Below are 21,899 nucleotides of genomic sequence, written 5' to 3' on the forward strand. Positions count from 1 at the left end.
CAGGCTGATCCAACTTTGATGTAATGTCCTTAAAACAAGTCAAAATGAGGCTCAGTAGTGTGTGTGGCCTCCACGTGCCTGTATGACCTCCCTACAACACCTGGGCATGCTCCTGATGAGGTGGTGGCTGGTCTGATGAGGGATCTCCTCCCAGACCTGGACTAAAGCATCCGCCAACTCCTGGACAGTCTGTGGTGCAACGTGGCATTGGTGGATGGAGCGAGACATGATGTCCCAGATGTGCTCAATTGGATTCAGCTCTGGGGATCGGGCGGGCCTGTCCATAGCAGCAATGCCTTCCTCTTGCATGAACTGCTGACACACTCCAGCTACATGAGGTCTAGCATTGTCTTGCATTAGGAGGAACCCAGGGCCAACCGCACCAGCATAAGGTCTCACAAGGGGTCTGAGGATCTCATCTCGGTACCTAATGGCAGTCAGGCTACCTCTGGCGAGCACATGGAGGGCTGTGCGGCCCCCCAAAGAAATGCCACCCACCACCATGACTGACCCACCGCCAAACCGGTCATGCTGGAGGATGTTGCAGGCAGCATAACGTTCTCCACAGCGTCTCCAGACTGTCACGTCTGTCACATGTGCTCAGTGTGAACCTGCTTTCATCTGTGAAGAGCACAGGGCGCCAGTGGCGAATTTGCCAATCTTGGTGTTCTCTGGCAAATGCCAAACGTCCTGCACGGTGATGGGCTGTAAGCACAACCCCCACCTGTGGACGTCAGGCCCTCATACCACCCTCATGGAGTTTGGGCAGACACAAGCACATTTGTGGCCTGCTGGAGGTCATTTTGCAGGGTTCTGGCAGTGCTCCTCCTGCTCCCCCTTGCACAAAAGCGAAGGTAGCGGTCCTGCTGCTGGGTTGTTGCCCTCCTACGGCCTCCTCCACGTCTCCTGATGTACTGGCCCGTCTCCTGGTAGCGCCTCCATGCTCTGGACACTACGCTGACAGACACAGCAAACCTTCTTGCCACAGCTCGCATTGATGTGCCATCCTGGATGAGCTGCACTACCTGAGCCACTTGTGTGAGTTGTAGACTCCGTCTCATGCTACCACTAGAGCGAAAGCACCGCAGGCATTCAAAAGTGACCAAAACATCAGCCAGGAAGCATAGGAACTGAGAAGTGGTCTGTGGTCCCCACCTGCAGAACCACTCCTTTATTGGGGGTGTCTTTCTAAATGCCTATAATTTCCAACTGTTGTCTATTCCATTTGCACAACAGCATGTGAAATTTAGTGTTGCTTCCTAAGTGGACAGTTTGATTTCACAGAAGTGTGATTGAATTGGAGTTACATTGTGTTGTTAAAGTGTTCCCTTTATTTTTTTGAGCAGTGTATATTAAAAGACGTGTACAACATAAGACATAAGTAAAATTATTTTAAAAGATTCCCAAGTCCCCTGCCAAAAAATTAGCTAAATATTTACCAAAAAATATATGGGGGATTGGAAATGATACCGACAATAACATTGATGGAAGCTACAATCTATCTGCAATATTAAAGCTGATCTTTAGTATTGTACTGCGTAACGGATGTCGTCTGGAGATAGAGAGGAGGACCAAGGTGCAGCGTGCTAAGTGTTCATGTCTTTTTAATAAACAAACTGAACACTGGAACAAAACAATAAACGATGTGAACAAACGAAACAGTACCATGTGGCCCAAACACTCACATGGAAACAAACACCCACAAACCAAAAGTGAGTACCTAAGTATGATTCTCAATCAGGGACAACAATTGACAGCTGCCTCTGATTGAGAAGCATACTAGGCCGAACTCAAAAACAAACATAGAAAAACAAACATAGACTGCCCACGCCAACTCACGCCCCCCTGACCATACTAAAACAAAGACAAAAACAAGGGAACTAAGGTCAGAACGTGACATACTGAGAAAAACGTCAACCCTTTGGGCACTTTGGAGGAGGTGGGGCTGAACAAGTCACAGCTGTGGGTTTTCCTCCAAAACTTATGTTTCAAAACCAACTGACATTCAGCCAGTTACGAGGGCTTGTGGTGTGATCTAACGCAGAAACCAACTTCCTGATCAAGTTCTGTGTCGCCATGATCAAAAGAGACGGCTCTCCCTTTCGCCAACAGCTGTTGTTGTGCTTTCTGTCTTATTTTTCCTTCCTATCTGGCAAACAGTGCTTCGCCCTTTAGCAGGAATGACAGCTCAATAAGTGGATCCCTTTTGGAAATAGATGGAGTGTCGCGGCCCTGGCCCGTCTATTGTGCTAGCCCTATCATTTAGAACTAATCAATATTGACAGAGGAAAAACACCTAGCTGACTGTGGGGGGGAGGAGACATCCATGCTGTGCCTTTTTGACTCTGTTAGAAAGGGAAATGGATAGCTAGAGAGAGGGAGAGAATCAATGTGCGATGGGAGGGGGGGTTAAGAAACTGTAAGCAATCCATTCCCCCCTCTATTAGTCTTTACCCTTGTTTGTGTTTTGTTGGAATAGAACAACGGCAAGGGGAAATGAAGTAGATTGAATAGGCAGTAGGGATGGACGCACAGCGAATTGAAGGGTCTGCCCATGGTCCCTCTGGAAACAGTATTGAATGTTGTGTCGAAGTGCACATCTTTTGAAAACCCTCTCTCTCCTGGGTTGTTCTCTTTCCATTCTTCCTATCATTTGGCCTCTCTCTCTTTAGTTTCTCACTCATTCTCCCTTTTTTCTTCTCCCTAGTGCTCCTCTTCCTTTCTCATTCTTTTACTTGTTATTTTGTGCACTCTCTTTCTCCCCCTCTCCTCAGTCTTCTTGAGCAGTCTAAGTCAAATCAAATGCTATCTGATGAAATGATTATTATTTTAAGTGTGCCTCTGTCTTCCCATAGATGGAGGAGGGCAGTCGTGCAGTGCATCTGGGGACTCTGATCGCCCTCATGGTGGAGGAAGGGGAGGACTGAAAGATGGTGGAGATCCCTCCCCCTGGGGCAGCCGTGCCCACCCAGGCTCCTCCTCCTGCAGCTGCAGCCCCTCCCCCTCAGTAACAGTGTGTTATACAGTATCATAATGTATGTGGACACCTGCTCGTCGAACATCTCATTTCAACATCATGGGCATTAATATGGAGTTGGTCTCCCCTACTATAACAGCCTCCACTCTCCAGGGAAAGCTTTCCACTAGATGTTTGGAACATTGCTACGGTGTTTTGCTTCCATTCAGCAACAAGCATTATTGAGGTCGGGCACTAATGTTGGGCGATTATGCCTGGTTCGCAGTCCGCGTTGCAATTAATCTCGAAGGTATTCGATAGGGTTGAGATAGGCCTCTGTGCAGGCCAGTCAAGTTCTTCCACACCAATCTCGACAAACCATTTCAGTTAGGACCTCTCTTGTGCATGGGGGCATTGTCATGCTGAAACAGGAAAGGGCCTTCCCCCAATTTTTGCCACAACGTTGGAAGCACAGAATCATCTAGAATGTCATTGAATGCTGTAGCCTTAAGATTTCCCTTCACTGGAACTAAGGGGTCTCTAGCCCGAACCATGAAAAACAGCCCCAGACCATTATTCCTCCTCCACCAAATTTTACAGTTGGTGCTATGGTTTGGGCAGGTGGTGTTCTCCTGGCATCCGCCAAACTCTGATTCATCCGTCGGACTGCCAGATGGTGGGGCGTGATTCATCACTCCAGAGAACAGATTTCCACTGCTCCAGAGAACTATGCGTGAGCTTACACCACTTCAGCTGAGGCTTGGCATTGCGCATGGTGATCCAAGGTTTGTGTGCGGCTGCTCAGCTATGGTAACGTGTTTCATGAAGCTCCTGACGAGTTCTTGTGCTGAAGTTGCTTCCAGAGGCTGTTTGGAACTCGGTAGTGAGTGTTGCATCCGAGGACAGACAAATGTTACGCGATACGTGCTTCAAATCAAATCAAATCAAATTTTATTTGTCACATACACATGGTTAGCAGATGTTAATGCGAGTGTAGCGTAATGCTTGTGCTTCTAGTTCCGACAATGCAGTAATAACCAACAAGTAATCTAACTAACAATTCCAAAACTACTGTCTTATACACAGTGTAAGGGGATAAGGAACATGTACATAAGGGTATATGAATGAGTGATGGTACAGAGCAGCATAGGCAAGATACAGTAGATGGTATCGAGTACAGTATATACATATGAGATGAGTATGTAAACAAAGTGGCATAGTTAAAGTGGCTAGTGATACATGTATTACATAAAGATGCAGTAGATGATATAGAGTATAGTATATACATATACATATGAGATGAATAATGTAGGGTATGTAAACATTATATTAGTGGCTAGTGATATATTTTACATCATTTCCCATCAATTCCCATTATTAAAGTGGCTGGAGTTGAGTCAGTGTGTTGGCAGCAGCCACTCAATGTTAGTGGTGGCTGTTTAACAGTCTGATGGCCTTGAGATAGAAGCTGTTTTTCAGTCTCTCGGTCCCAGCTTTGATGCACCTGTACTGACCTCGCCTTCTGGATGATAGCGGGGTGAACAGGCAGTGGCTCGGGTGGTTGATGTCCTTGATGATCTTTATGGCCTTCCTGTAACATCGGGTGGTGTAGGTGTCCTGGAGGGCAGGTAGTTTGCCCCCGGTGATGCGTTGTGCAGACCTCACTACCCTCTGGAGAGCCTTACGGTTGAGGGCGGAGCAGTTGCCGTACCAGGCGGTGATACAGCCCGCCAGGATGCTCTCGATTGTGCATCTGTAGAAGTTTGTGAGTGCTTTTGGTGACAAGCCTAATTTCTTCAGCCTCCTGAGGTTGAAGAGGCGCTGCTGCGCCTTCTTCACGATGCTGTCTGTGTGAGTGGACCAGTTCAGTTTGTCTGTGATGTGTATGCCGAGGAACTTAAAACTTGCTACCCTCTCCACTACTGTTCCATCGATGTGGATAGGGGGGTGTTCCCTCTGCTGTTTCCTGAAGTCCACAATCATCTCCTTAGTTTTGTTGACGTTGAGTGTGAGGTTATTTTCCTGACACCACACTCCGAGGGCCCTCACTTCCTCCCTGTAGGCCGTCTCGTCCTTGTTGGTCATCAAGCCTACCACTGTTGTGTCGTCCGCAAACTTGATGATTGAGTTGGAGGCGTGCGTGGCCACGCAGTCGTGGGTGAACAGGGAGTACAGGAGAGGGCTCAGAACGCACCCTTGTGGGGCCCCAGTGTTGAGGATCAGCGGGGAGGAGATGTTGTTGCCTACCCTCACCACCTGGGGGCGGCCCGTCAGGAAGTCCAGTACCCAGTTGCACAGGGCGGGGTCGAGACCCAGGGTCTCGAGCTTGATGACGAGCTTGGAGGGTACTATGGTGTTGAATGCCGAGCTGTAGTCGATGAACAGCATTCTCACATAGGTATTCCTCTTGTCCAGATGGGTTAGGGCAGTGTGCAGTATGGTTGAGATTGCATCGTCTGCGGACCTATTTGGGCGGTAAGCAAATTGGAGTGGGTCTAGGGTGTCAGGTAGGGTGGAGGTGATATGGTCCTTGACTAGTCTCTCAAAGCACTTCATGATGACGGAAGTGAGTGCTACGGGGCGGCAGTCGTTTAGCTCAGTTACCTTAGCTTTCTTGGGAACAGGAACAATGGTGGCCCTCTTGAAGCATGTGGGAACAGCAGACTGGTATATGGATCGATTGAATATGTCCGTAAACACACCAAACACCCAGTCTGCGCATGCTCTGAGGGCGCGGCTGGGGATGCCGTCTGGGCCTGCAGCCTTGCGAGGGTTAACACGTTTAAATGTCTTACTCACCTCGGCTGCAGTGAAGGAGAGACCGCATGTTTTCGTTGCAGGCCGTGTCAGTGGCACTGTATTGTCCTCAAAGCGGGCAAAAAAGTTATTTAGTCTGTCTGGGAGCAAGACATCCTGGTCCGTGACTGGGCTGGATTTCTTCTTGTAGTCCGTGATTGACTGTAGACCCTGCCACATGCCTCTTGTGTCTGAGCCGTTGAATTGAGATTCTACTTTGTCTCTGTACTGACGCTTAGCTTGTTTGATAGCCTTGCGGAGGGAATAGCTGCACTGTTTGTATTCGGTCATGTTACCAGACACCTTGCCCTGATTAAAAGCAGTGGTTCGCGCTTTCAGTTTCACGCAGTCTTGGGAGTGTGGAGTCAGCTTGGTGGGACCAGCATTGGACAGACCTCAGCATGGGAGCCTCTTGTTTTAGTTTCTGTCTGTAGGCAGGGATCAACAAAATGGAGTCGTGGTCAGCTTTTCTGAAAGGGGGTGGGGCAGGGCCTTATATGCGTTGCGGAAGTTAGAGTAACAATGATCCAAGGTTTTTCCACCCCTGGTTGCGCAATCGATATGCTGATAAAATTTAGGGAGTCTTGTTTTCAGATTAGCCTTGTTAAAATCCCCAGCTACAATGAATGCAGCCTCCGGCTAAATGGTTTCCAGTTTGCAAAGAGTTGAATTCTAAATCAGGTGAACAGAAGGATTTGAGTTCCTGTATGTTTCTTTCATCACACCATGTCTCGTTCGCCATAAGGCATACGCCCCCGCCCCTCTTCTTACCAGAAAGATGTTTGTTTCTGTCGGCGCGATGCATGGAGAAACCCGTTGGCTGCACCGCCTCGGATAGCGTCTCTCCAGTGAGCCATGTTTCCGTGAAGCAAAGAACGTTACAGTCTCTGATGTCCCTCTGGAATGCTACCCTTGCTCGGATTTCATCAACCTTGTTGTCAAGAGACTGGACATTGGCAAGAAGAATGCTAGGGAGTGGTGCACGGTGTGCCCGTCTCCGGAGTCTGACCAGAAGACCGCCTCGTTTCCCTCTTTTTCGGAGTCGTTTTATTGGGTCGCTGCATGGGATCCATTCCGTTGTCCTGTTTGAAATGCAGAACACAGGATCCGCGTCGCGAAAAACATATTCTTGGTCGTACTGATGGTGAGTTGACGCTGATCTTATATTCAGTAGTTCTTCTCGACTGTATGTAATGAAACCTAAGATGACCTGGGGTACTAATGTAAGAAATAACACGTAAAAAAACAAAAAACTGCATAATTTCCTAGGAACGCGAAGCGAGGCGGCCATCTCTGTCGGCGCCAGAAGTACACACTTGGAGGTCCCGTTCTGTGATCTTACCACTTTGCGGTTGATCCGTCGTTTCTCCTAGAAGTTTCCACTTCACAATAACAGCACTTACAGTCGACCGGGGCAGCTCTAGCAGGGCAGAAAGTTGACGAACTGAGTTGTTAGAAAGGTGGCATCCTATGACGGTGCCACATTGAAAGTAGCTGAGCTCATCAAGAAGGCCATTCTCCTGCCAATGTTTGTCTATGGAGATTACATGACTGTGTGCTCGACTTTATACACCTTTCAGCAACGGGTGTGACTGAAAGAGCAGAATTCACTCATTTGAAGGGGTGTCCACATACTTTTGTATATACAGTGTATGTTAAAATGTATTTGGATTATACATTGAATTTGTATGTTTAAGGACTCTTGGAAGATTATTCCAAATGAGGACTAAAAGAGATCCTAATAGAATAGAATATTCTCTGACCAATCAGAACATTACGGTGAGACTAACTTTGTGTGTGTCCCTCGGTCCCTGTCTTTCTGTGTGTGTTTTGTCTTCTCCCCCCAGGTTGTGGCTGAGCTCGGCAGCACACGGTCTAGACACACACGGTCTAGATCCCCAGCTGGCCACACCCACTGGACACGTGTATCGTCACCAAGGAGTGAGTAGTTCACACAAGCTATGTTCAGGGTGGAGAAATGTTCCAAATGTTAAAGATAGTAATTTAATGAATATGGTGTACATGAGTCCCCTATTCTAATCTAGCTCTAATCTAGCTACGTGGCAGACGATCATATCATTATCGTGTAAGTACAGAGTGTGGGCACTGGGTGGTATGTACTGAGTGTACAAACATTAAGAACGCAAGCGCTTTCCATGACAGACCAGGTGAAAGCTATGATCCCTTATTGATGTCACTTGTTAAATCCACTTCAATCAGTGTAGATGAAGGGGAGGAGACAGGTTAAAAGGATTTTTAAGCCTTCTTGGTGACAGGTGCACCGGTTTGTGTCAAGCACTGCAATGCTGATGGCTTTTTCATGCTCAACAGTTTCTTGTGTGTATTAAGAATGATCCACCACCCAATGGACATGCAGCCTACTTGATCGAACGGTGGGATGCATTGGAGTCATGGGCCAGCATCCCTGCTTTCGACACCTTGTACAGTCCATGCCCTGACATATTGAGGCTGTTCTGAGGGCAAACGGAGGGGAGGAGGGGTGTACCTCAATATCAGGAAGGTTTTCCTAATGTTTGTAATAGTCACTGTATGTGTTATACAACACTGAACAAGGTCAATGCAAGAGTGCAGATATCTCTGAGGAGGAAATAATGAACTGTCCGTTTGAGACAAACATTCATGTCCCAGGATGATAATAATTTTTACTAGGGGTGGTGTTGGGGGATAGAAAGCTGTTCAAAGAACTTCCAGGTAGTATCAATAAGAGGCCAGATTAAAGCTGATGCTCACCTCAGAAATAAGCACACACATTATTGGAAAATGCAGAGCTGACAATTTGTTACTTCAGAAAACCAAGAGTGACAGCGTGACTGAAAGGGAGAGAGAAAGAGCCAGCGAGGTATGAAGTTAGTGAGGGAAGTGACAGAATTTGAAAAAGTAAGGGAGTTGCAAGGTGCTTTAACCCTGTTATGTGGGTGGGCTCACACAAGGGGAAGCTGTGAAACTGCGCACACACAGACACACACGTTTCTAATGGCCACCTGCTGTCACGTGGGTCTGATGGAACGTTCTCATTTCCCACCTCATACCCTGCTGGGGAATCTCATTAAGACACAGCTGTCTCCATGGCAACCCAGTCTCTGGAGCTCACTGGTGGCCATAGAAACACAGACCATATGTTTTGAGAGACGTGTGTGCATGCGTGTCTGTGTGTTTCTGTGTGTCATTTTGTTTGTTAGTCGTGTTTGTACACGTGTGTCATTTTGTTTGTTAGTCGTGTTTGTACACGTGTGTGTGTGTCTGTGAAAGAGAGAGTGTAAGGAGATACTGTATGAGGAACCACACCCGACACAGAAAGTTCACCTAGGGTAAACAATGCAGCAAAGTATTTAGCCTACTTCAGTGAGGGGAGATGACCAGGTGAAGGCAACCTAATCCCTTCAATCAGTGCTTACCTTGACATTTGATAGGCTGTGATGTGTCATGGTTTCATGTGTCCTTTGTTAAAAACATGCTCGGTTACAGTTTATTGGTTATTTTGTCACCCAAATTTCTTTGTTAACCGCTCAACACAAAATAGCCAAATGTGCTCACTTTGGAGAAAATATTATTTCTATTTTATTCAGCTATGTTCAGTTGTGTTCTTCATACTATAAAATAATAAAAAATAATGCCATGGAATTCTAAGCAAATCTTGTCTGCAAAATGAACCAGTGTAGCCCACAGACATATGCAATAGCCATATCAGGGCTTAACATAAGGACTCAAAGTATGCTATTCTGTTCTGAAATAGATGACATTTTCTTCCTATCATGTTTCTTTAGACCTGTCTAAAATTACAATTAAATGTATTTATTGTGATACGCAGGCGTCCCATCTAGACATCTGGAAATGCAAATGCGCTACGCTAAATGCTAATAGTACTAGTTAAAACTCAAACGTTCATTAAAATACACATGCAGGGTATTGAATTAAAGCTACACTCGTTGTGAATCCAGGCAACAAGTCAGATTTTTAAAATGCTTTTCGGCGAAAGCATGAGAAGCTATTATCTGATAGCATGTAACACCCCAAAAGACCCGCAGGGGACGTAAACAAAATAATTAGCATAGTCGGCGCTACACAAACTGCACAAATAAAATATAAAACATTCATTACCTTTGACCATCTTCTTTGTTGGCACTCCTAGATGTCCCATAATCACTATTGGGTCTTTTTTTCGATTAAATCGGTCCATATATAGCCTAGATATCAATCTATGAAGACTGTGTGATAAACGAAAAAAAATAGCGTCTTATAACGTAACGTCATTTTTTTTAATTAAAAAAGTTGACGATAAACTTTCACAAAACACTTCGAAATACTTTTGTAATGCAACTTTAGGTATTAGTAAACGTTAATAAGCGATCAAATTGATCACGAGACGAAGTATATTCTATAGGGGTACGTCTGGAAATAATGTCCGGGTAAATCTCAACCAAAATATCCGGTCCGAGACCTGAAGAAATGGGCTGTCTCCTCTTCGTTTGACCAAGAAACAAAGCCTAGGCAAATGACAAGACTGTTGACATCGTGTGGAAGCTGTAGGAATTGCAATCTCGGCTCCAGGTAATTTGCTTTCGCATAGACAATACATGCAAGTGGCGCATTGATATATTTTCCAATTTTCAGTGATCACATTTTCCTGCACTTTTCGATGAAACGCACGTTCTGTTATAGTCACAGCCGTGATTTAACCAGTTTTATAAACGTCTGAGTGTTTTCTATCCACACATACTAATCATATGCATATACTATATTCCTGGCATGAGTAGCAGGGCGCTGAAATGTTGCGCGATTTTTAACAGAATTTTTTGGACTTTTTAAAATGTAGATGTTCTAGAGGTCTGCATCAATGGCTTGTAGGCTATGCATGGCATCCAGGAGAAGCTGGACGTGTTCATGTTAATTAACAGTCAATTCCCGTGAGACCGGCAGTTATTTGCTTGAGAATCACCGGGTGACTAAATTTCATGACACATCAGCCCTGGGTGCGTACCACGCATAAGACTTTCCCGAAGCAGATCCTTTGTTTGGCTTACCACCCAGGACAATGGATCGGATCCCAGAGACCGAAAACAATGACTCCGTAGAAGGGGCAGACAGAGCGGTCGCGCACCGCTCCCGAGCGTACTACTTGCCAATGTCCAGTCTCTTGACAACAAGGTAGATGAAATTCAAGCAAGGGTAGCATTCCAGAGAGACATCCGAGACTGTAACGTTCCCTTTCACAGAAACATGGCTCACTCGAGACACACTATCTGAGTCGGTACAGCCACCTGGTTTCTTCACTCATCGCGCCGACAGAATTAAGCATCTCTCTGGTAAGAAGAAGGGCGGGGGTGTATGCCTTATGATTAACGAGATCTGGTGTGATCATAACATACAGGAACTCAAGTCCTTTTGTTCACCTGACTTAGAATTCCTCACAATCAAATGCCGACCGCATTATATACCAAGAGAATTCTCTTCGATCATAATCACAGTCGTGTATATTCCCCCCTGAGCAGACACATCGATGGCCATGAAAGAACTTCATTGGACTCTATGTAAACTGGAAACCACATATCCTGAGGCTGCATTTATTGTAGGCAGAAATTTTAACAAGGCTAATCTGAAAACAAGGCTCCCCAAATTCTATCGACATATCGATTGTGCTACCAGGGCTGGCAAAACCCTAGACCACTGTTATTCAAACTTCCGCGATGCATATAAGGCCCTCCCCGCCCTCCCTTCTGAAAAGCTGACCACGACTCCATTTTATTGCTCCCAGCCTAGACAGAACCTAAAACAGGAAGCACCTGTGCTCAGGTCTGTTCAACGGTGGTCCGACCAATCGGATTCCACGCTTCAAGATTGCCTCGATCACGTAGACTGGGATATGTTCCGCATTGCGGCGAACAACAACATTGACGAATACGCTGATTCAGTGTGTTTATTAACAACTGCATCGGTGATGTTGTAACCACAGCTTCTATTAAAACATTCCCCAACCAGAAACTGTGGATTGATGGCAGCATTTGCGCAAAACTGAACTTGCGAACCCCTGTAGGGCAAGGTGACCGGAAACATGACCGAATACAAACAGTGTAGATATTAACTCCGCAAGGCAATCAAACAAGCTAAGCGTCAGTACAGAGACAAAGTGGAGTCGCAATTCAACGGCTCAGACAAGAGAGGCATGTGGCAGGGTCTACAGTCAATCACGGACTACAAAAGAAAAACCAGCCCCGTCGCGGATCACGATGCCTTGCTCCCAGACAGACTAAACAACGTTTTTGCTCACTTTGAGGACAATACAGTGCCACTGACACGGCCCGCTACCAAAACCTGTGGGCTCTCCTTCACTGTAGCCAACGTGAGTAAATCATTTAAACGTGTTAACCCTCGCAGTGCTGCAGGCCCAGACGGCATCGCCGGCCGTGTCGTCAGAGCATGTGCAGACCAGCTGGCTGGTGTCTTTACGGACATATTCAATCAAAACTTATCCCAGTCTGCTGTTCCCACATGCTTCAAGAGGGCCACCACTGTTCCGGTTCCCAAGAAAGCTAAGGTAACTGAGCAAAATGACTACCCGTCCTGTAGCACTCACTTCCGTTATCATGAGGTGCTTTGAGAAATTAATCAAGGACCATATCACCCCCACCCTACCGGACACTCTAGACCAGGGGTGGGCAAACTTTGCTTAACACCCAATGGGTTCTAAAATTTGACAGGTCCAGCATTTGGAGGGACACGGATATACTAAAGCATTAAATGTAGTGTGTGCAAACCTCATAGCACAGTAAGAACACTACAACAATTTATTAACTGTCTTTCAAATGTGAAAAATAGCCCTTATCAGTTAATAAAGAATATGCAAGATATGGCATTTACATACTATTTCGCAGATACTGGGAGGAGAAATGTAAATAGCATTAAAATAACACACCACTAGTGATTTATCAAGAGCTCTGTTTTTAATAAGTTTCAATCGAAGGTGCAAAGTTAAAGAAATCAACATTTATTGAAAAATGGAATCACTTTCAACATTCAAAACATATTATTACCCGAAATACTCAAGCTCAATAATATCTACTTGGTTAAACTCCGCAAAATCACGGATGGATTGTCCTGACCCGCGCTCTACAAACTCGCCACCGGACGTGCCTTCACGCGCAAACAGTACACGTGTATCTCAAGCACACAGACATAGGCTGTATTAAATATCCTACCTGCAGCTGAAAATTTAAATTTAAATTAAGAGCGTGTGCGGCGTGTTAATTAAGCTACAGCGCTGCTGTGCGTAAATGCGCATTGCTCTTAATTAAAAGACGCACTTCCAAACTTGCCACTCCAACAACGGTCAATGTGTTTTGAGTGCGCCATCTATGGGAAACGTGGGCATTGCATGGAAAGGGGAAAAAGGAGGTTTTACTATAATTTGGACAAGTTCGGCGGGCGGATTAAAAGCCTAACTCGGGCCTATGTGGCCCGCGGGCCTAGTGGTTTGCCCATGTCTGCTCTAGACCCACTCCAATTTGCTTAACACCCCAATAGGTCCACAGACGACACAATCGCCATCACACTGCACACTGCCCTAACACATCTGGGCAAGAGGAATACCTATGTAAGAATGATGTTAATCGATTACAGCTCAGCATTTCACACCATAGTACCCTCCAAGCTCGTCATCAAGCTCGAGACCCTGGGTCTTGACCCCGCTCTGTGCAACTGGTTCCTGGACTTCCTGACGGGCCGCCCGCAGGTGGTGAGGGTAGGTAACAACATCTCCACCCCGCTGATCCTCAACACTGCGTACCAACAAGGGTTGCATTCTCAGCCCTCTCCTGTACTCCCTGTTCACCCACGACTGCGTGGCTATGCATGCCTCCAACTCAATCATCAAGTTTGCAGACGACACTACAGTGGTAGGCTTAATTACCAACAACGACGAGACGGCCTACAGGGAGGAGGTGAGGGCCCTTGGAGTTTGGTGTCAGGAAAATAACCTCACACTCAATGTCAACAAAACAAAGGAGATGATTGTGGACTTCAGGAAACAGCAGTGGGAGCAGCTCCCTATCTACATTGACGGGATAGTAGTGGAGAGGGTGGAGAGTTTAAAGTTCCAGACAGCGCGGTGAAGCGGCGCAGCAGTGCCTCTTCAACCTCAGGAGGTTTGTCACCATAAACACTCACAAACTTGTATAGATGCACAATTGAGAGCATCCTGTCGGGCTGTATCACCGCCTGGTACGGCAGTTGCTCCGCCCATAAGCGGAAGGCTCTCCAGAGTGTAGTGAGGTCTGCACAATGCATAACCGGGGGCAAACTATTTGCCCTCCAGGATACCTACACCACCCGATGTCACAGGGAGGCCAAAAAGATCATCAAGGACAACAACCACCCGAGCCACTGCCTGTTCACCTCGCTATTATACAGAAGGCGAGGTCAGTACAGGTGCATCAAAGTGGGGACAGGCAGTGGTGCTTCTATCTCAAGGCCATCAGACTGTTAAACAGCCATCACTAATATTGAGTGGCTGCTGCCAACATACTGACTCAACTCCAGCCACTTTAATAATGGAAAAATTGATGTAATCAATTTATCACTAGCCACTTTACATTATATAATGTTTACATACCCTGCATTACTCATCTCATATGTATATACTGTACTCTGTACCATCTACTGCATCTTGCCATCTTGATGTAATGTATCGCTAACCACTTTAACCTGTTGCGACGAGCAATCCCGTATCCGGGATCCTATTTATAGCCTCAAGCTCATTACCATAACGCAACGTTAACTATTCATGAAAATCGCAAATTAAATGAAATAAATATATTTGCTCTCAAGCTTAGCCTTTTGTTAACAACACTGTCATCTCAGATTTTCAAAATATGCTTTTGAACCATAGCTAAACAAGCATTTGTGTAAGAGTATTGATAGCCTATCATAGCATTAAGCCTAGCATTCAGCATGCAACATTTTCACAAAAACAAGAAAAGCATTCAAATAAAATCATTTACCTTTGAAGAACTTCAGATGTTTTCAATGAGGAGACTCTCAGATAGCAAATGTTCAGTTTTTCCCAAAATATTTTTTGTGTAGGACAAATCATTCCGTTTTATTCATCACGTTTGGGTAAGAAAATTACAACGCAAACTTTTTTCCAAATTAACTCCATAATATCGACAGAAACATGGCAAACGTTGTTTAGAATCAATCCTCAAGGTGTTTTTCACATATCTATCGATGATAAATCATTCGTGGCAGTTTGGTTTCTCCTCTGAAGAAATGGAACGCGCATGGACCTGGAGATTACGCAATAATTTCGACGCAGGACACCGGGCGGACACCTGGTAAATGTAGTCTCTTATGGTCAATCTTCCAATGATATGCCTACAAATACGTCACAATGCTGCAGACACCTTGGGGAAATGACAGAAAGTGCAGGCTCATTCCTGGCGCATTCACAGCCATATAAGGAGACATTGGAACACAGGGCATTCGAAATCTGGACCATTTCCTGTATGAAATTTCATCTTGGTTTCACCTGTAGCATTAGTTCTGGAGCACTCACAGATAATATCTGTGCAGTGATGGAAACGTCAGAGTTTTTTCTTTCCAAAGCTGTCAATTACATGCATAGTCGAGCATCTTTTCGTGACAAAATATCTTGTTTAAAACGGGAACGTTTTTTATCCAAAAATTAAAAGAGCGCCCCCTATTTCGAAGAAGTTTAAACAATGCCGCTTTATGTTTTCATACCCTACATTACTCATCTCATATGTATATACTGTACTCTATACCATCTACTGCATCTTGCCTATGCCGTTCGGCCATCACTCAGTTATATATTTTTATGTACATATTCGTATTCATTCCTTTACACTTGTGTGTATACGGTAGTTGTTGTGAAATTGTTAGGTTATATTACTTGTTAGATATGACTGCATGGTCAGAACTAGAAGCACACGCATTTCTCTACAATTGCATTAACACCTGCTGTCCATGTGTATGTGACAAATAGATTTGACTTGATTTGATTTTTGTGAGTCTTGTCAGCCAGGTTAATTCAGTGATTGACTATACAAATATCCCTCATAGACACCCAATATAGTAGGGAAGTAATTCAAAACAAACATGCGGACACTCCCACTCTGTTAAGTAGCCCTTCAGTGAGTTTTCTAACTAAAATAACAGATGTTATGTGGAGTGGTGATATGACAGCTCTGACACAAACTCAACTGTGAAATCATTAGTCTCTCTGTCTCTCTCTATATATATTTAATTCAATTCAAAGGGTCTTTATTGGCATGGGAAACATATGTTTATATTGCCAAAGCAAGTGAAATGTACAATAAACAAAAATTAAATAAGCTATCAGAAATTAACAGTAAACAGTACTCTCTGTTTCTTTCTCTCTTTCTCTGTCTCTCTCTCGCTCTCTCTCCCTTTATCTGTCTGTCTGTCTGTCTGTCTGTCTGTCTGTCTGTCTGTCTGTCTGTCTGTCTGTCTGTCTGTCTCTCTCTCTCTCTCTCTGTCTCTCTCTCTCTCTCTCTCTCTCTCTCTCTCTGTCTTTCCTCTACTCATCTTCATTTCATGAAGAAGAGGAAGGCCCCGTGTTTCTGGAGAACATTGTTTACCATGAAACTCAAGAGGAGGGAAGTGTGTGGGGTGAAGGTGGGAGAAAAAGATCTTGATAGGCTTTCAAGCTTTCATTCCCCCTGCCATGTTTAACCTTGGAAAACACAAAATATCCAATAACAATCACAGGCATGTGGCTGCTCTCTTTTCTCCCCCCTCTCTAAGACTGACAGGTATGGCATGTTCAGAGAACACACATGCCTGGGTAGCTACAGATTGATAAAGCACCACTACCTATCTCTACCACGCTTCACCTCACCTCAATGGCTTGGAAATGACTATTTATCACTTGCCATATGTTTTCCGACATAATAAATGGTTAATGGGATTGATTTACACAAGTATGATACATGAATATCGTAGCATGGACATTATTTTGTAATATCTGTGGTAATTCCCTTTTCTACTGAGGCTGTAAATTAGACTATTGGGTGTTCACCTGCTAATGTCACATTACGTAATAGGTTATCATGTCAGGGCATGTTCTTGTATAAGCATATAGTGGACTTTGTCTTTAAAAAGTGAACATTTACATTTAGTCTGCCTCAGAGGGACGTGTGTATAAACCAGCCATATTGTCTTCATACAATAAGGGTATTATAGTGGATTATGTCCCCCATTGTTAACATCAATACCAAGTTAAAGGCACATCCACCATTTCAGAGTGCTACTGTATGTTTGCCTGCCGGAGGGTAGAGAAATGCTGTAGAGGTTTTTTAAGGCTGCTGATTTATAGTGTTTTTATGGGAACGTTTGGTTCAGAAATACAAACATTTGTCCAAGGAAGTCTGTGGTCGTAAGTTATTTCAAGGTACGCTGTACATTTATTTTAGGTAGACTTTTGATTTATTCTCCACCTGTCCGCAGCATACATTTTCTAGATGTCTCTAAGCTTTAGTTTTACCAACATCAGCATTACGTTTTATGTCTTTACAGTATACCTCAACACAGAATTCCTTTCATAGAATGATAGACCATGGTAGATCTAGTGCTTGATGATTAGAGACTCAGATATTTGCCTCTCTGTGAGGACACGAGGCTTTTCTTCACTGGAAGGAAGAGGTTTTCATGACCATCACTCTGTCCCAGATGGCAGTGTAGTCTGGGTTTGACTCAGGACAGTTGGGATGGTGTGTGGGGTGGGGAGTTGTGCATGCGCGTGTCTGTGGTGTCTGTCTATCTGTGGTGTTTGTCTGTCTGTCTGTCTGCGTGTGTCTTTAATATTCCAGTCACCATTTGAGGCTCTTTTGCCTTGTCTGTCTATCAGTGGGAGTATAAATGGCCTGTGTGAAAAGCAGATGCCTTATGTGAGGAAGGATGGATCAGCCAGCCAGTGAGCCAGCTAGCAGCACACAGTAGCCTATCAGTGGATGATGTCATTGCCACACACTGGGGACTCTGGGCTCAGGATTTATGAGCTGATCAATTGATGTTCTCATCACATGGAAAAGACACTTCATATTGCTTTGGGATTTATGGAGAACTGTACCTCACTCCATCATACAGAGGAATAGGAGGATATTTGGTAGATGGTACACGTATATTGTGGGGGTTTTCTTCAAGTTATAATGTGAAAATCTCCCTATGCAGCCCTCGTCCCTTTTAAAGAAACTCCACAGGGAGGTAATGACATAGTCAGTGGTGTTAAATCTCATATCTCCTCTTGTTCACTGGCTAGGCTCACCATGTTCTCGTAGCCTGAATAGGAGCTGTCATGCGAATTCAGATGCGCATGTATCAGCAGAATGGGTAGGGAGAGAGGAGTGGCAGGTAGTGATTTGGCCACCCAAGCAAATTGGCTTAGATTTTCAGAGGGCATGTAGCTTCCTGTAGCTTACCTAACCTGAAGGAACCGGGCTCTTCTGCCTGCCTGCTTACTCTGCAGTTATTAGTGAAAGCGTTCGCTCCTGCACATTTGTTTGTGTGTGTCACTCTCTTATGTGTGGTTAGACGATTTCCAACATTCCAACAAGGTCCCCACAAACAATAACCAAGAACAATGTAAGTACGTGCGGGGAGTTGAAGATGTCGTTCCCATAGCAACGATAAAAACATTCCCTAACCAGAAACCGTGGATTGATGGCAGCATTCGCGTGAAACTGAAAGCGCGAACCACTGCTTTTAATCAGGGCAAGGTGTCTGGCAACATGACCGAATACAAACAGTGCAGCTATTCCCTCCGCAAGGCTATTAAACAAGCTAAGCGTCAGTACAGAGACAAAGTAGAATCTCAATTCAAAGGCTCAGACACAAGAGGCATGTGGCAGGGTCTACAGTCAATCACGGACTACAAGAAGAAACCCAGCCCAGTCACGGACCAGGATGTCTTGCTCCCAGGCAGACTAAATAACTTTTTTGCCCGCTTTGAGGACAATACAGTGCCACTGACACGGCCTGCAACGAAAACATGCGGTCTCTCCTTCACTGCAGCCGAGGTGAGTAAAACATTTAAACGTGTTAACCCTCGCAAGGCTGCAGGCCCAGACGGCATCCCCAGCCGCGCCCTCAGAGCATGCGCAGACCAGCTGGCCGGTGTGTTTACGGACATATTCAATCAATCCCTATACCAGTCTGCTGTTCCCACATGCTTCAAGAGGGCCACCATTGTTCCTGTTCCCAAGAAAGCTAAGGTAACTGAGCTAAACGACTACCGCCCGTAGCACTCACTTCCGTCATCATGAAGTGCTTTGAGAGACTAGTCAAGGACCATATCACCTCCACCCTACCTGACACCCTAGACCCACTCCAATTTGCTTACCGCCCAAATAGGTCCACAGACGATGCAATCTCAACCACACTGCACACTGCCCTAACCCACCTGGACAAGAGGAATACCTATGTGAGAATTCTGTTCATCGACTACAGCTCGGCATTCAACACCATAGTACCCTCCAAGCTCGTCATCAAGCTCGAGACCCTGGGTCTCGACCCCGCCCTGTGCAACTGGGTACTGGACTTCCTGACGGGCCGCCCCCAGGTGGTGAGGGTAGGCAACAACATCTCCTCCCCGCTGATCCTCAACACGGGGCCCCACAAGGGTGCGTTCTGAGCCCTCTCCTGTACTCCCTGTTCACCCACGACTGCGTGGCCACGCACGCCTCCAACTCAATCATCAAGTTTGCGGACGACACAACAGTGGTAGGCTTGATTACCAACAACGACGAGACGGCCTACAGGGAGGAGGTGAGGAACCTCGGAGTGTGGTGTCAGGAAAATAACCTCACACTCAACGTCAACAAAACTAAGGAGATTATTGTGGACTTCAGGAAACAGCAGAGGGAACACCCCCCTATCCACATCGATGGAACAGTAGTGGAGAGGGTAGCAAGTTTTAAGTTCCTCGGCATACACATCACAGACAAACTGAATTGGTCCACTCACACTGACAGCGTCGTGAAGAAGGCGCAGCAGCGCCTCTTCAACCTCAGGAGGCTGAAGAAATTCGGCTTGTCACCAAAAGCACTCACAAACTTCTACAGATGCACAATCAAACAACGCATCACCGGGGGCAAACTACCTGCCCTCCAGGACACCTACACCACCCGATGTTACAGGAAGGCCATAAAGATCATCAAGGACATCAACCACCCGAACCACTGCCTGTTCACCCTGCTATCATCCAGAAGGCGAGGTCAGTACAGGTGCATCAAAGCTGGGACCGAGAGACTGAAAAACAGCTTCTATCTCAAGGCCATCAGACTGTTAAACAGCCACCACTAACATTGAGTGGCTGCTGCCAACACACTGTCATTGACACTGACCCAACTCCAGCCACTTTAATAATGGGAATTGATGGGAAATGATGTAAATATATCACTAGCTACTTTAAACAATGCTACCTTATATAATGTTACTTACCCTACATTATTCATCTCATATGCATACGTATATACTGTACTCTACATCATCGACTGCATCCTTATGTAATACATGTATCACTAGCCACTTTAACTATGCCACTTTTTTTACTTTGTCTACATGCTCATCTCATATGTATATACTGTACTCGATACCATCTACTGTATGCTGCTCTGTACCATCACTCATTCATATATCCTTATGTACATATTCTTTATCCCCTTACACTGTGTATAAGAGAGTAGTTTTGGAATTGTTAGTTAGATTACTTGTTGGTTATCACTGCATTGTCGGAACTAGAAGCACAAGCATTTCGCTACACTCGCATTAACATCTGCTAACCATGTGTATGTGACAAATAACATTTGATTTGATTTGATTTGAAGTAGAGAGAGGGAAGGAGAGAGGGAGGGAAGTAGAGAGGGAAGGAGGGAAGGAGATAAGGAAGGAGAGAGGGAGGTAAAGAGAGAGGGACTACATGGAAAGGGAAAATGAGAGCAGGATGTGGGGCCCAGCCTTCTCCCTGCTGTATGAACGAGGGCAGCAGGGGCAGCTGACTCAGACAATGATGTGGGGTAGGAGGGCCTCAGTGCACTGGTGTGAAACTAGAGACCTCTGAGGAATCACACCTGATACCTGCCTCAGCCTCCTTGCCCCACCTCCCGGCCTTGACACCCTCCCTGAAAGCAAAGATTAGGAATACTGGGGCTGAACTTTCCTATTCTATTTACATCTCTTTTTCCTCCTCTTAGTTTCTCTTCCTCCATCTCTCCCCCACCCTTTACTTTCACGTTTCCACACTGCTCTCTTTGTAGGAGTGGCGGTGTCATTGTTTAGAGTCTAACTGGCAATGTTAATGTTTATTTTATTTGATCATTTAAAATAAATCCAAATGTTGCAGCAGATGGGTCGTTTCATGTAAACAGTCCCTTTTGAAGTAGAAATTGTGCTTTTAAAATATTCAATTTTAAAAGCATGTTAAATTAAATGAAGTGCCCTTTAATATAGACCACATGGCGAATTGAAGATTACGTTTTTTATATGACTAAATACTTGCTAAAGTGCAGGTCAACTTTCATTTTAATATGGTGGAACTATTCCTTTTTAATTTTTATCTAAGGAAGTGTTGATATTCTAATAGTCAAATCATCGTGTAAAAGCAGGTGAGCTGGTTGTAGTCTTTTTGGCCATTTTCTGGTGTTTTGTGGGGGGAAACTGAGTGGGTCGATCACAACACATCAAACCCTGTTATCCATACAGTGTCTTCAGAAAGTATTCACACCCCTTTACTTTTTCCACATTTTGTTGTGTTACAGCCTGAATTTAAATTTGACTAAATTGAGATTTGTTTTACTGGCCTACCCACAATTCCCCATAATGTCAAACTGGAATTATGTTTTTAGAAATGTTTAAAAAGTAATAAAAATGTAAAGCTGAAATGTCTTGAATGTCTTGAAAAATGTATTTTTTATGGCAAGTCTAAATAAGTTCAGGAATAAAAATGTGCTTAACAAGTTGCATGATAAGATGTATGGACTCACTCTGTGCTCAATAACAGTGTTGAACATGATTTTTGAATGACTACTTCATCTCTGTACCCCACACATACAATTATCTGAAAGGTCCCTCAGTCGAGCAGTGAATTTCAAGCACA

The 21,899-nt window shown here is 45.0% G+C and overlaps 1 pseudogene; it reads left to right on the forward strand.

The window, feature by feature from the left end:
• Window positions 1-2,930: 2,930 nt before the first annotated feature.
• Window positions 2,931-21,899, forward strand: part of LOC115134858 (pyruvate dehydrogenase protein X component, mitochondrial-like) — a 42,536-nt pseudogene continuing 23,567 nt past the window's right edge.

The sequence above is a fragment of the Oncorhynchus nerka genome, linkage group LG9a (genome assembly GCF_034236695.1).
Source record: "Oncorhynchus nerka isolate Pitt River linkage group LG9a, Oner_Uvic_2.0, whole genome shotgun sequence".
NCBI classification, from domain to species: domain Eukaryota; kingdom Metazoa; phylum Chordata; class Actinopteri; order Salmoniformes; family Salmonidae; genus Oncorhynchus; species Oncorhynchus nerka.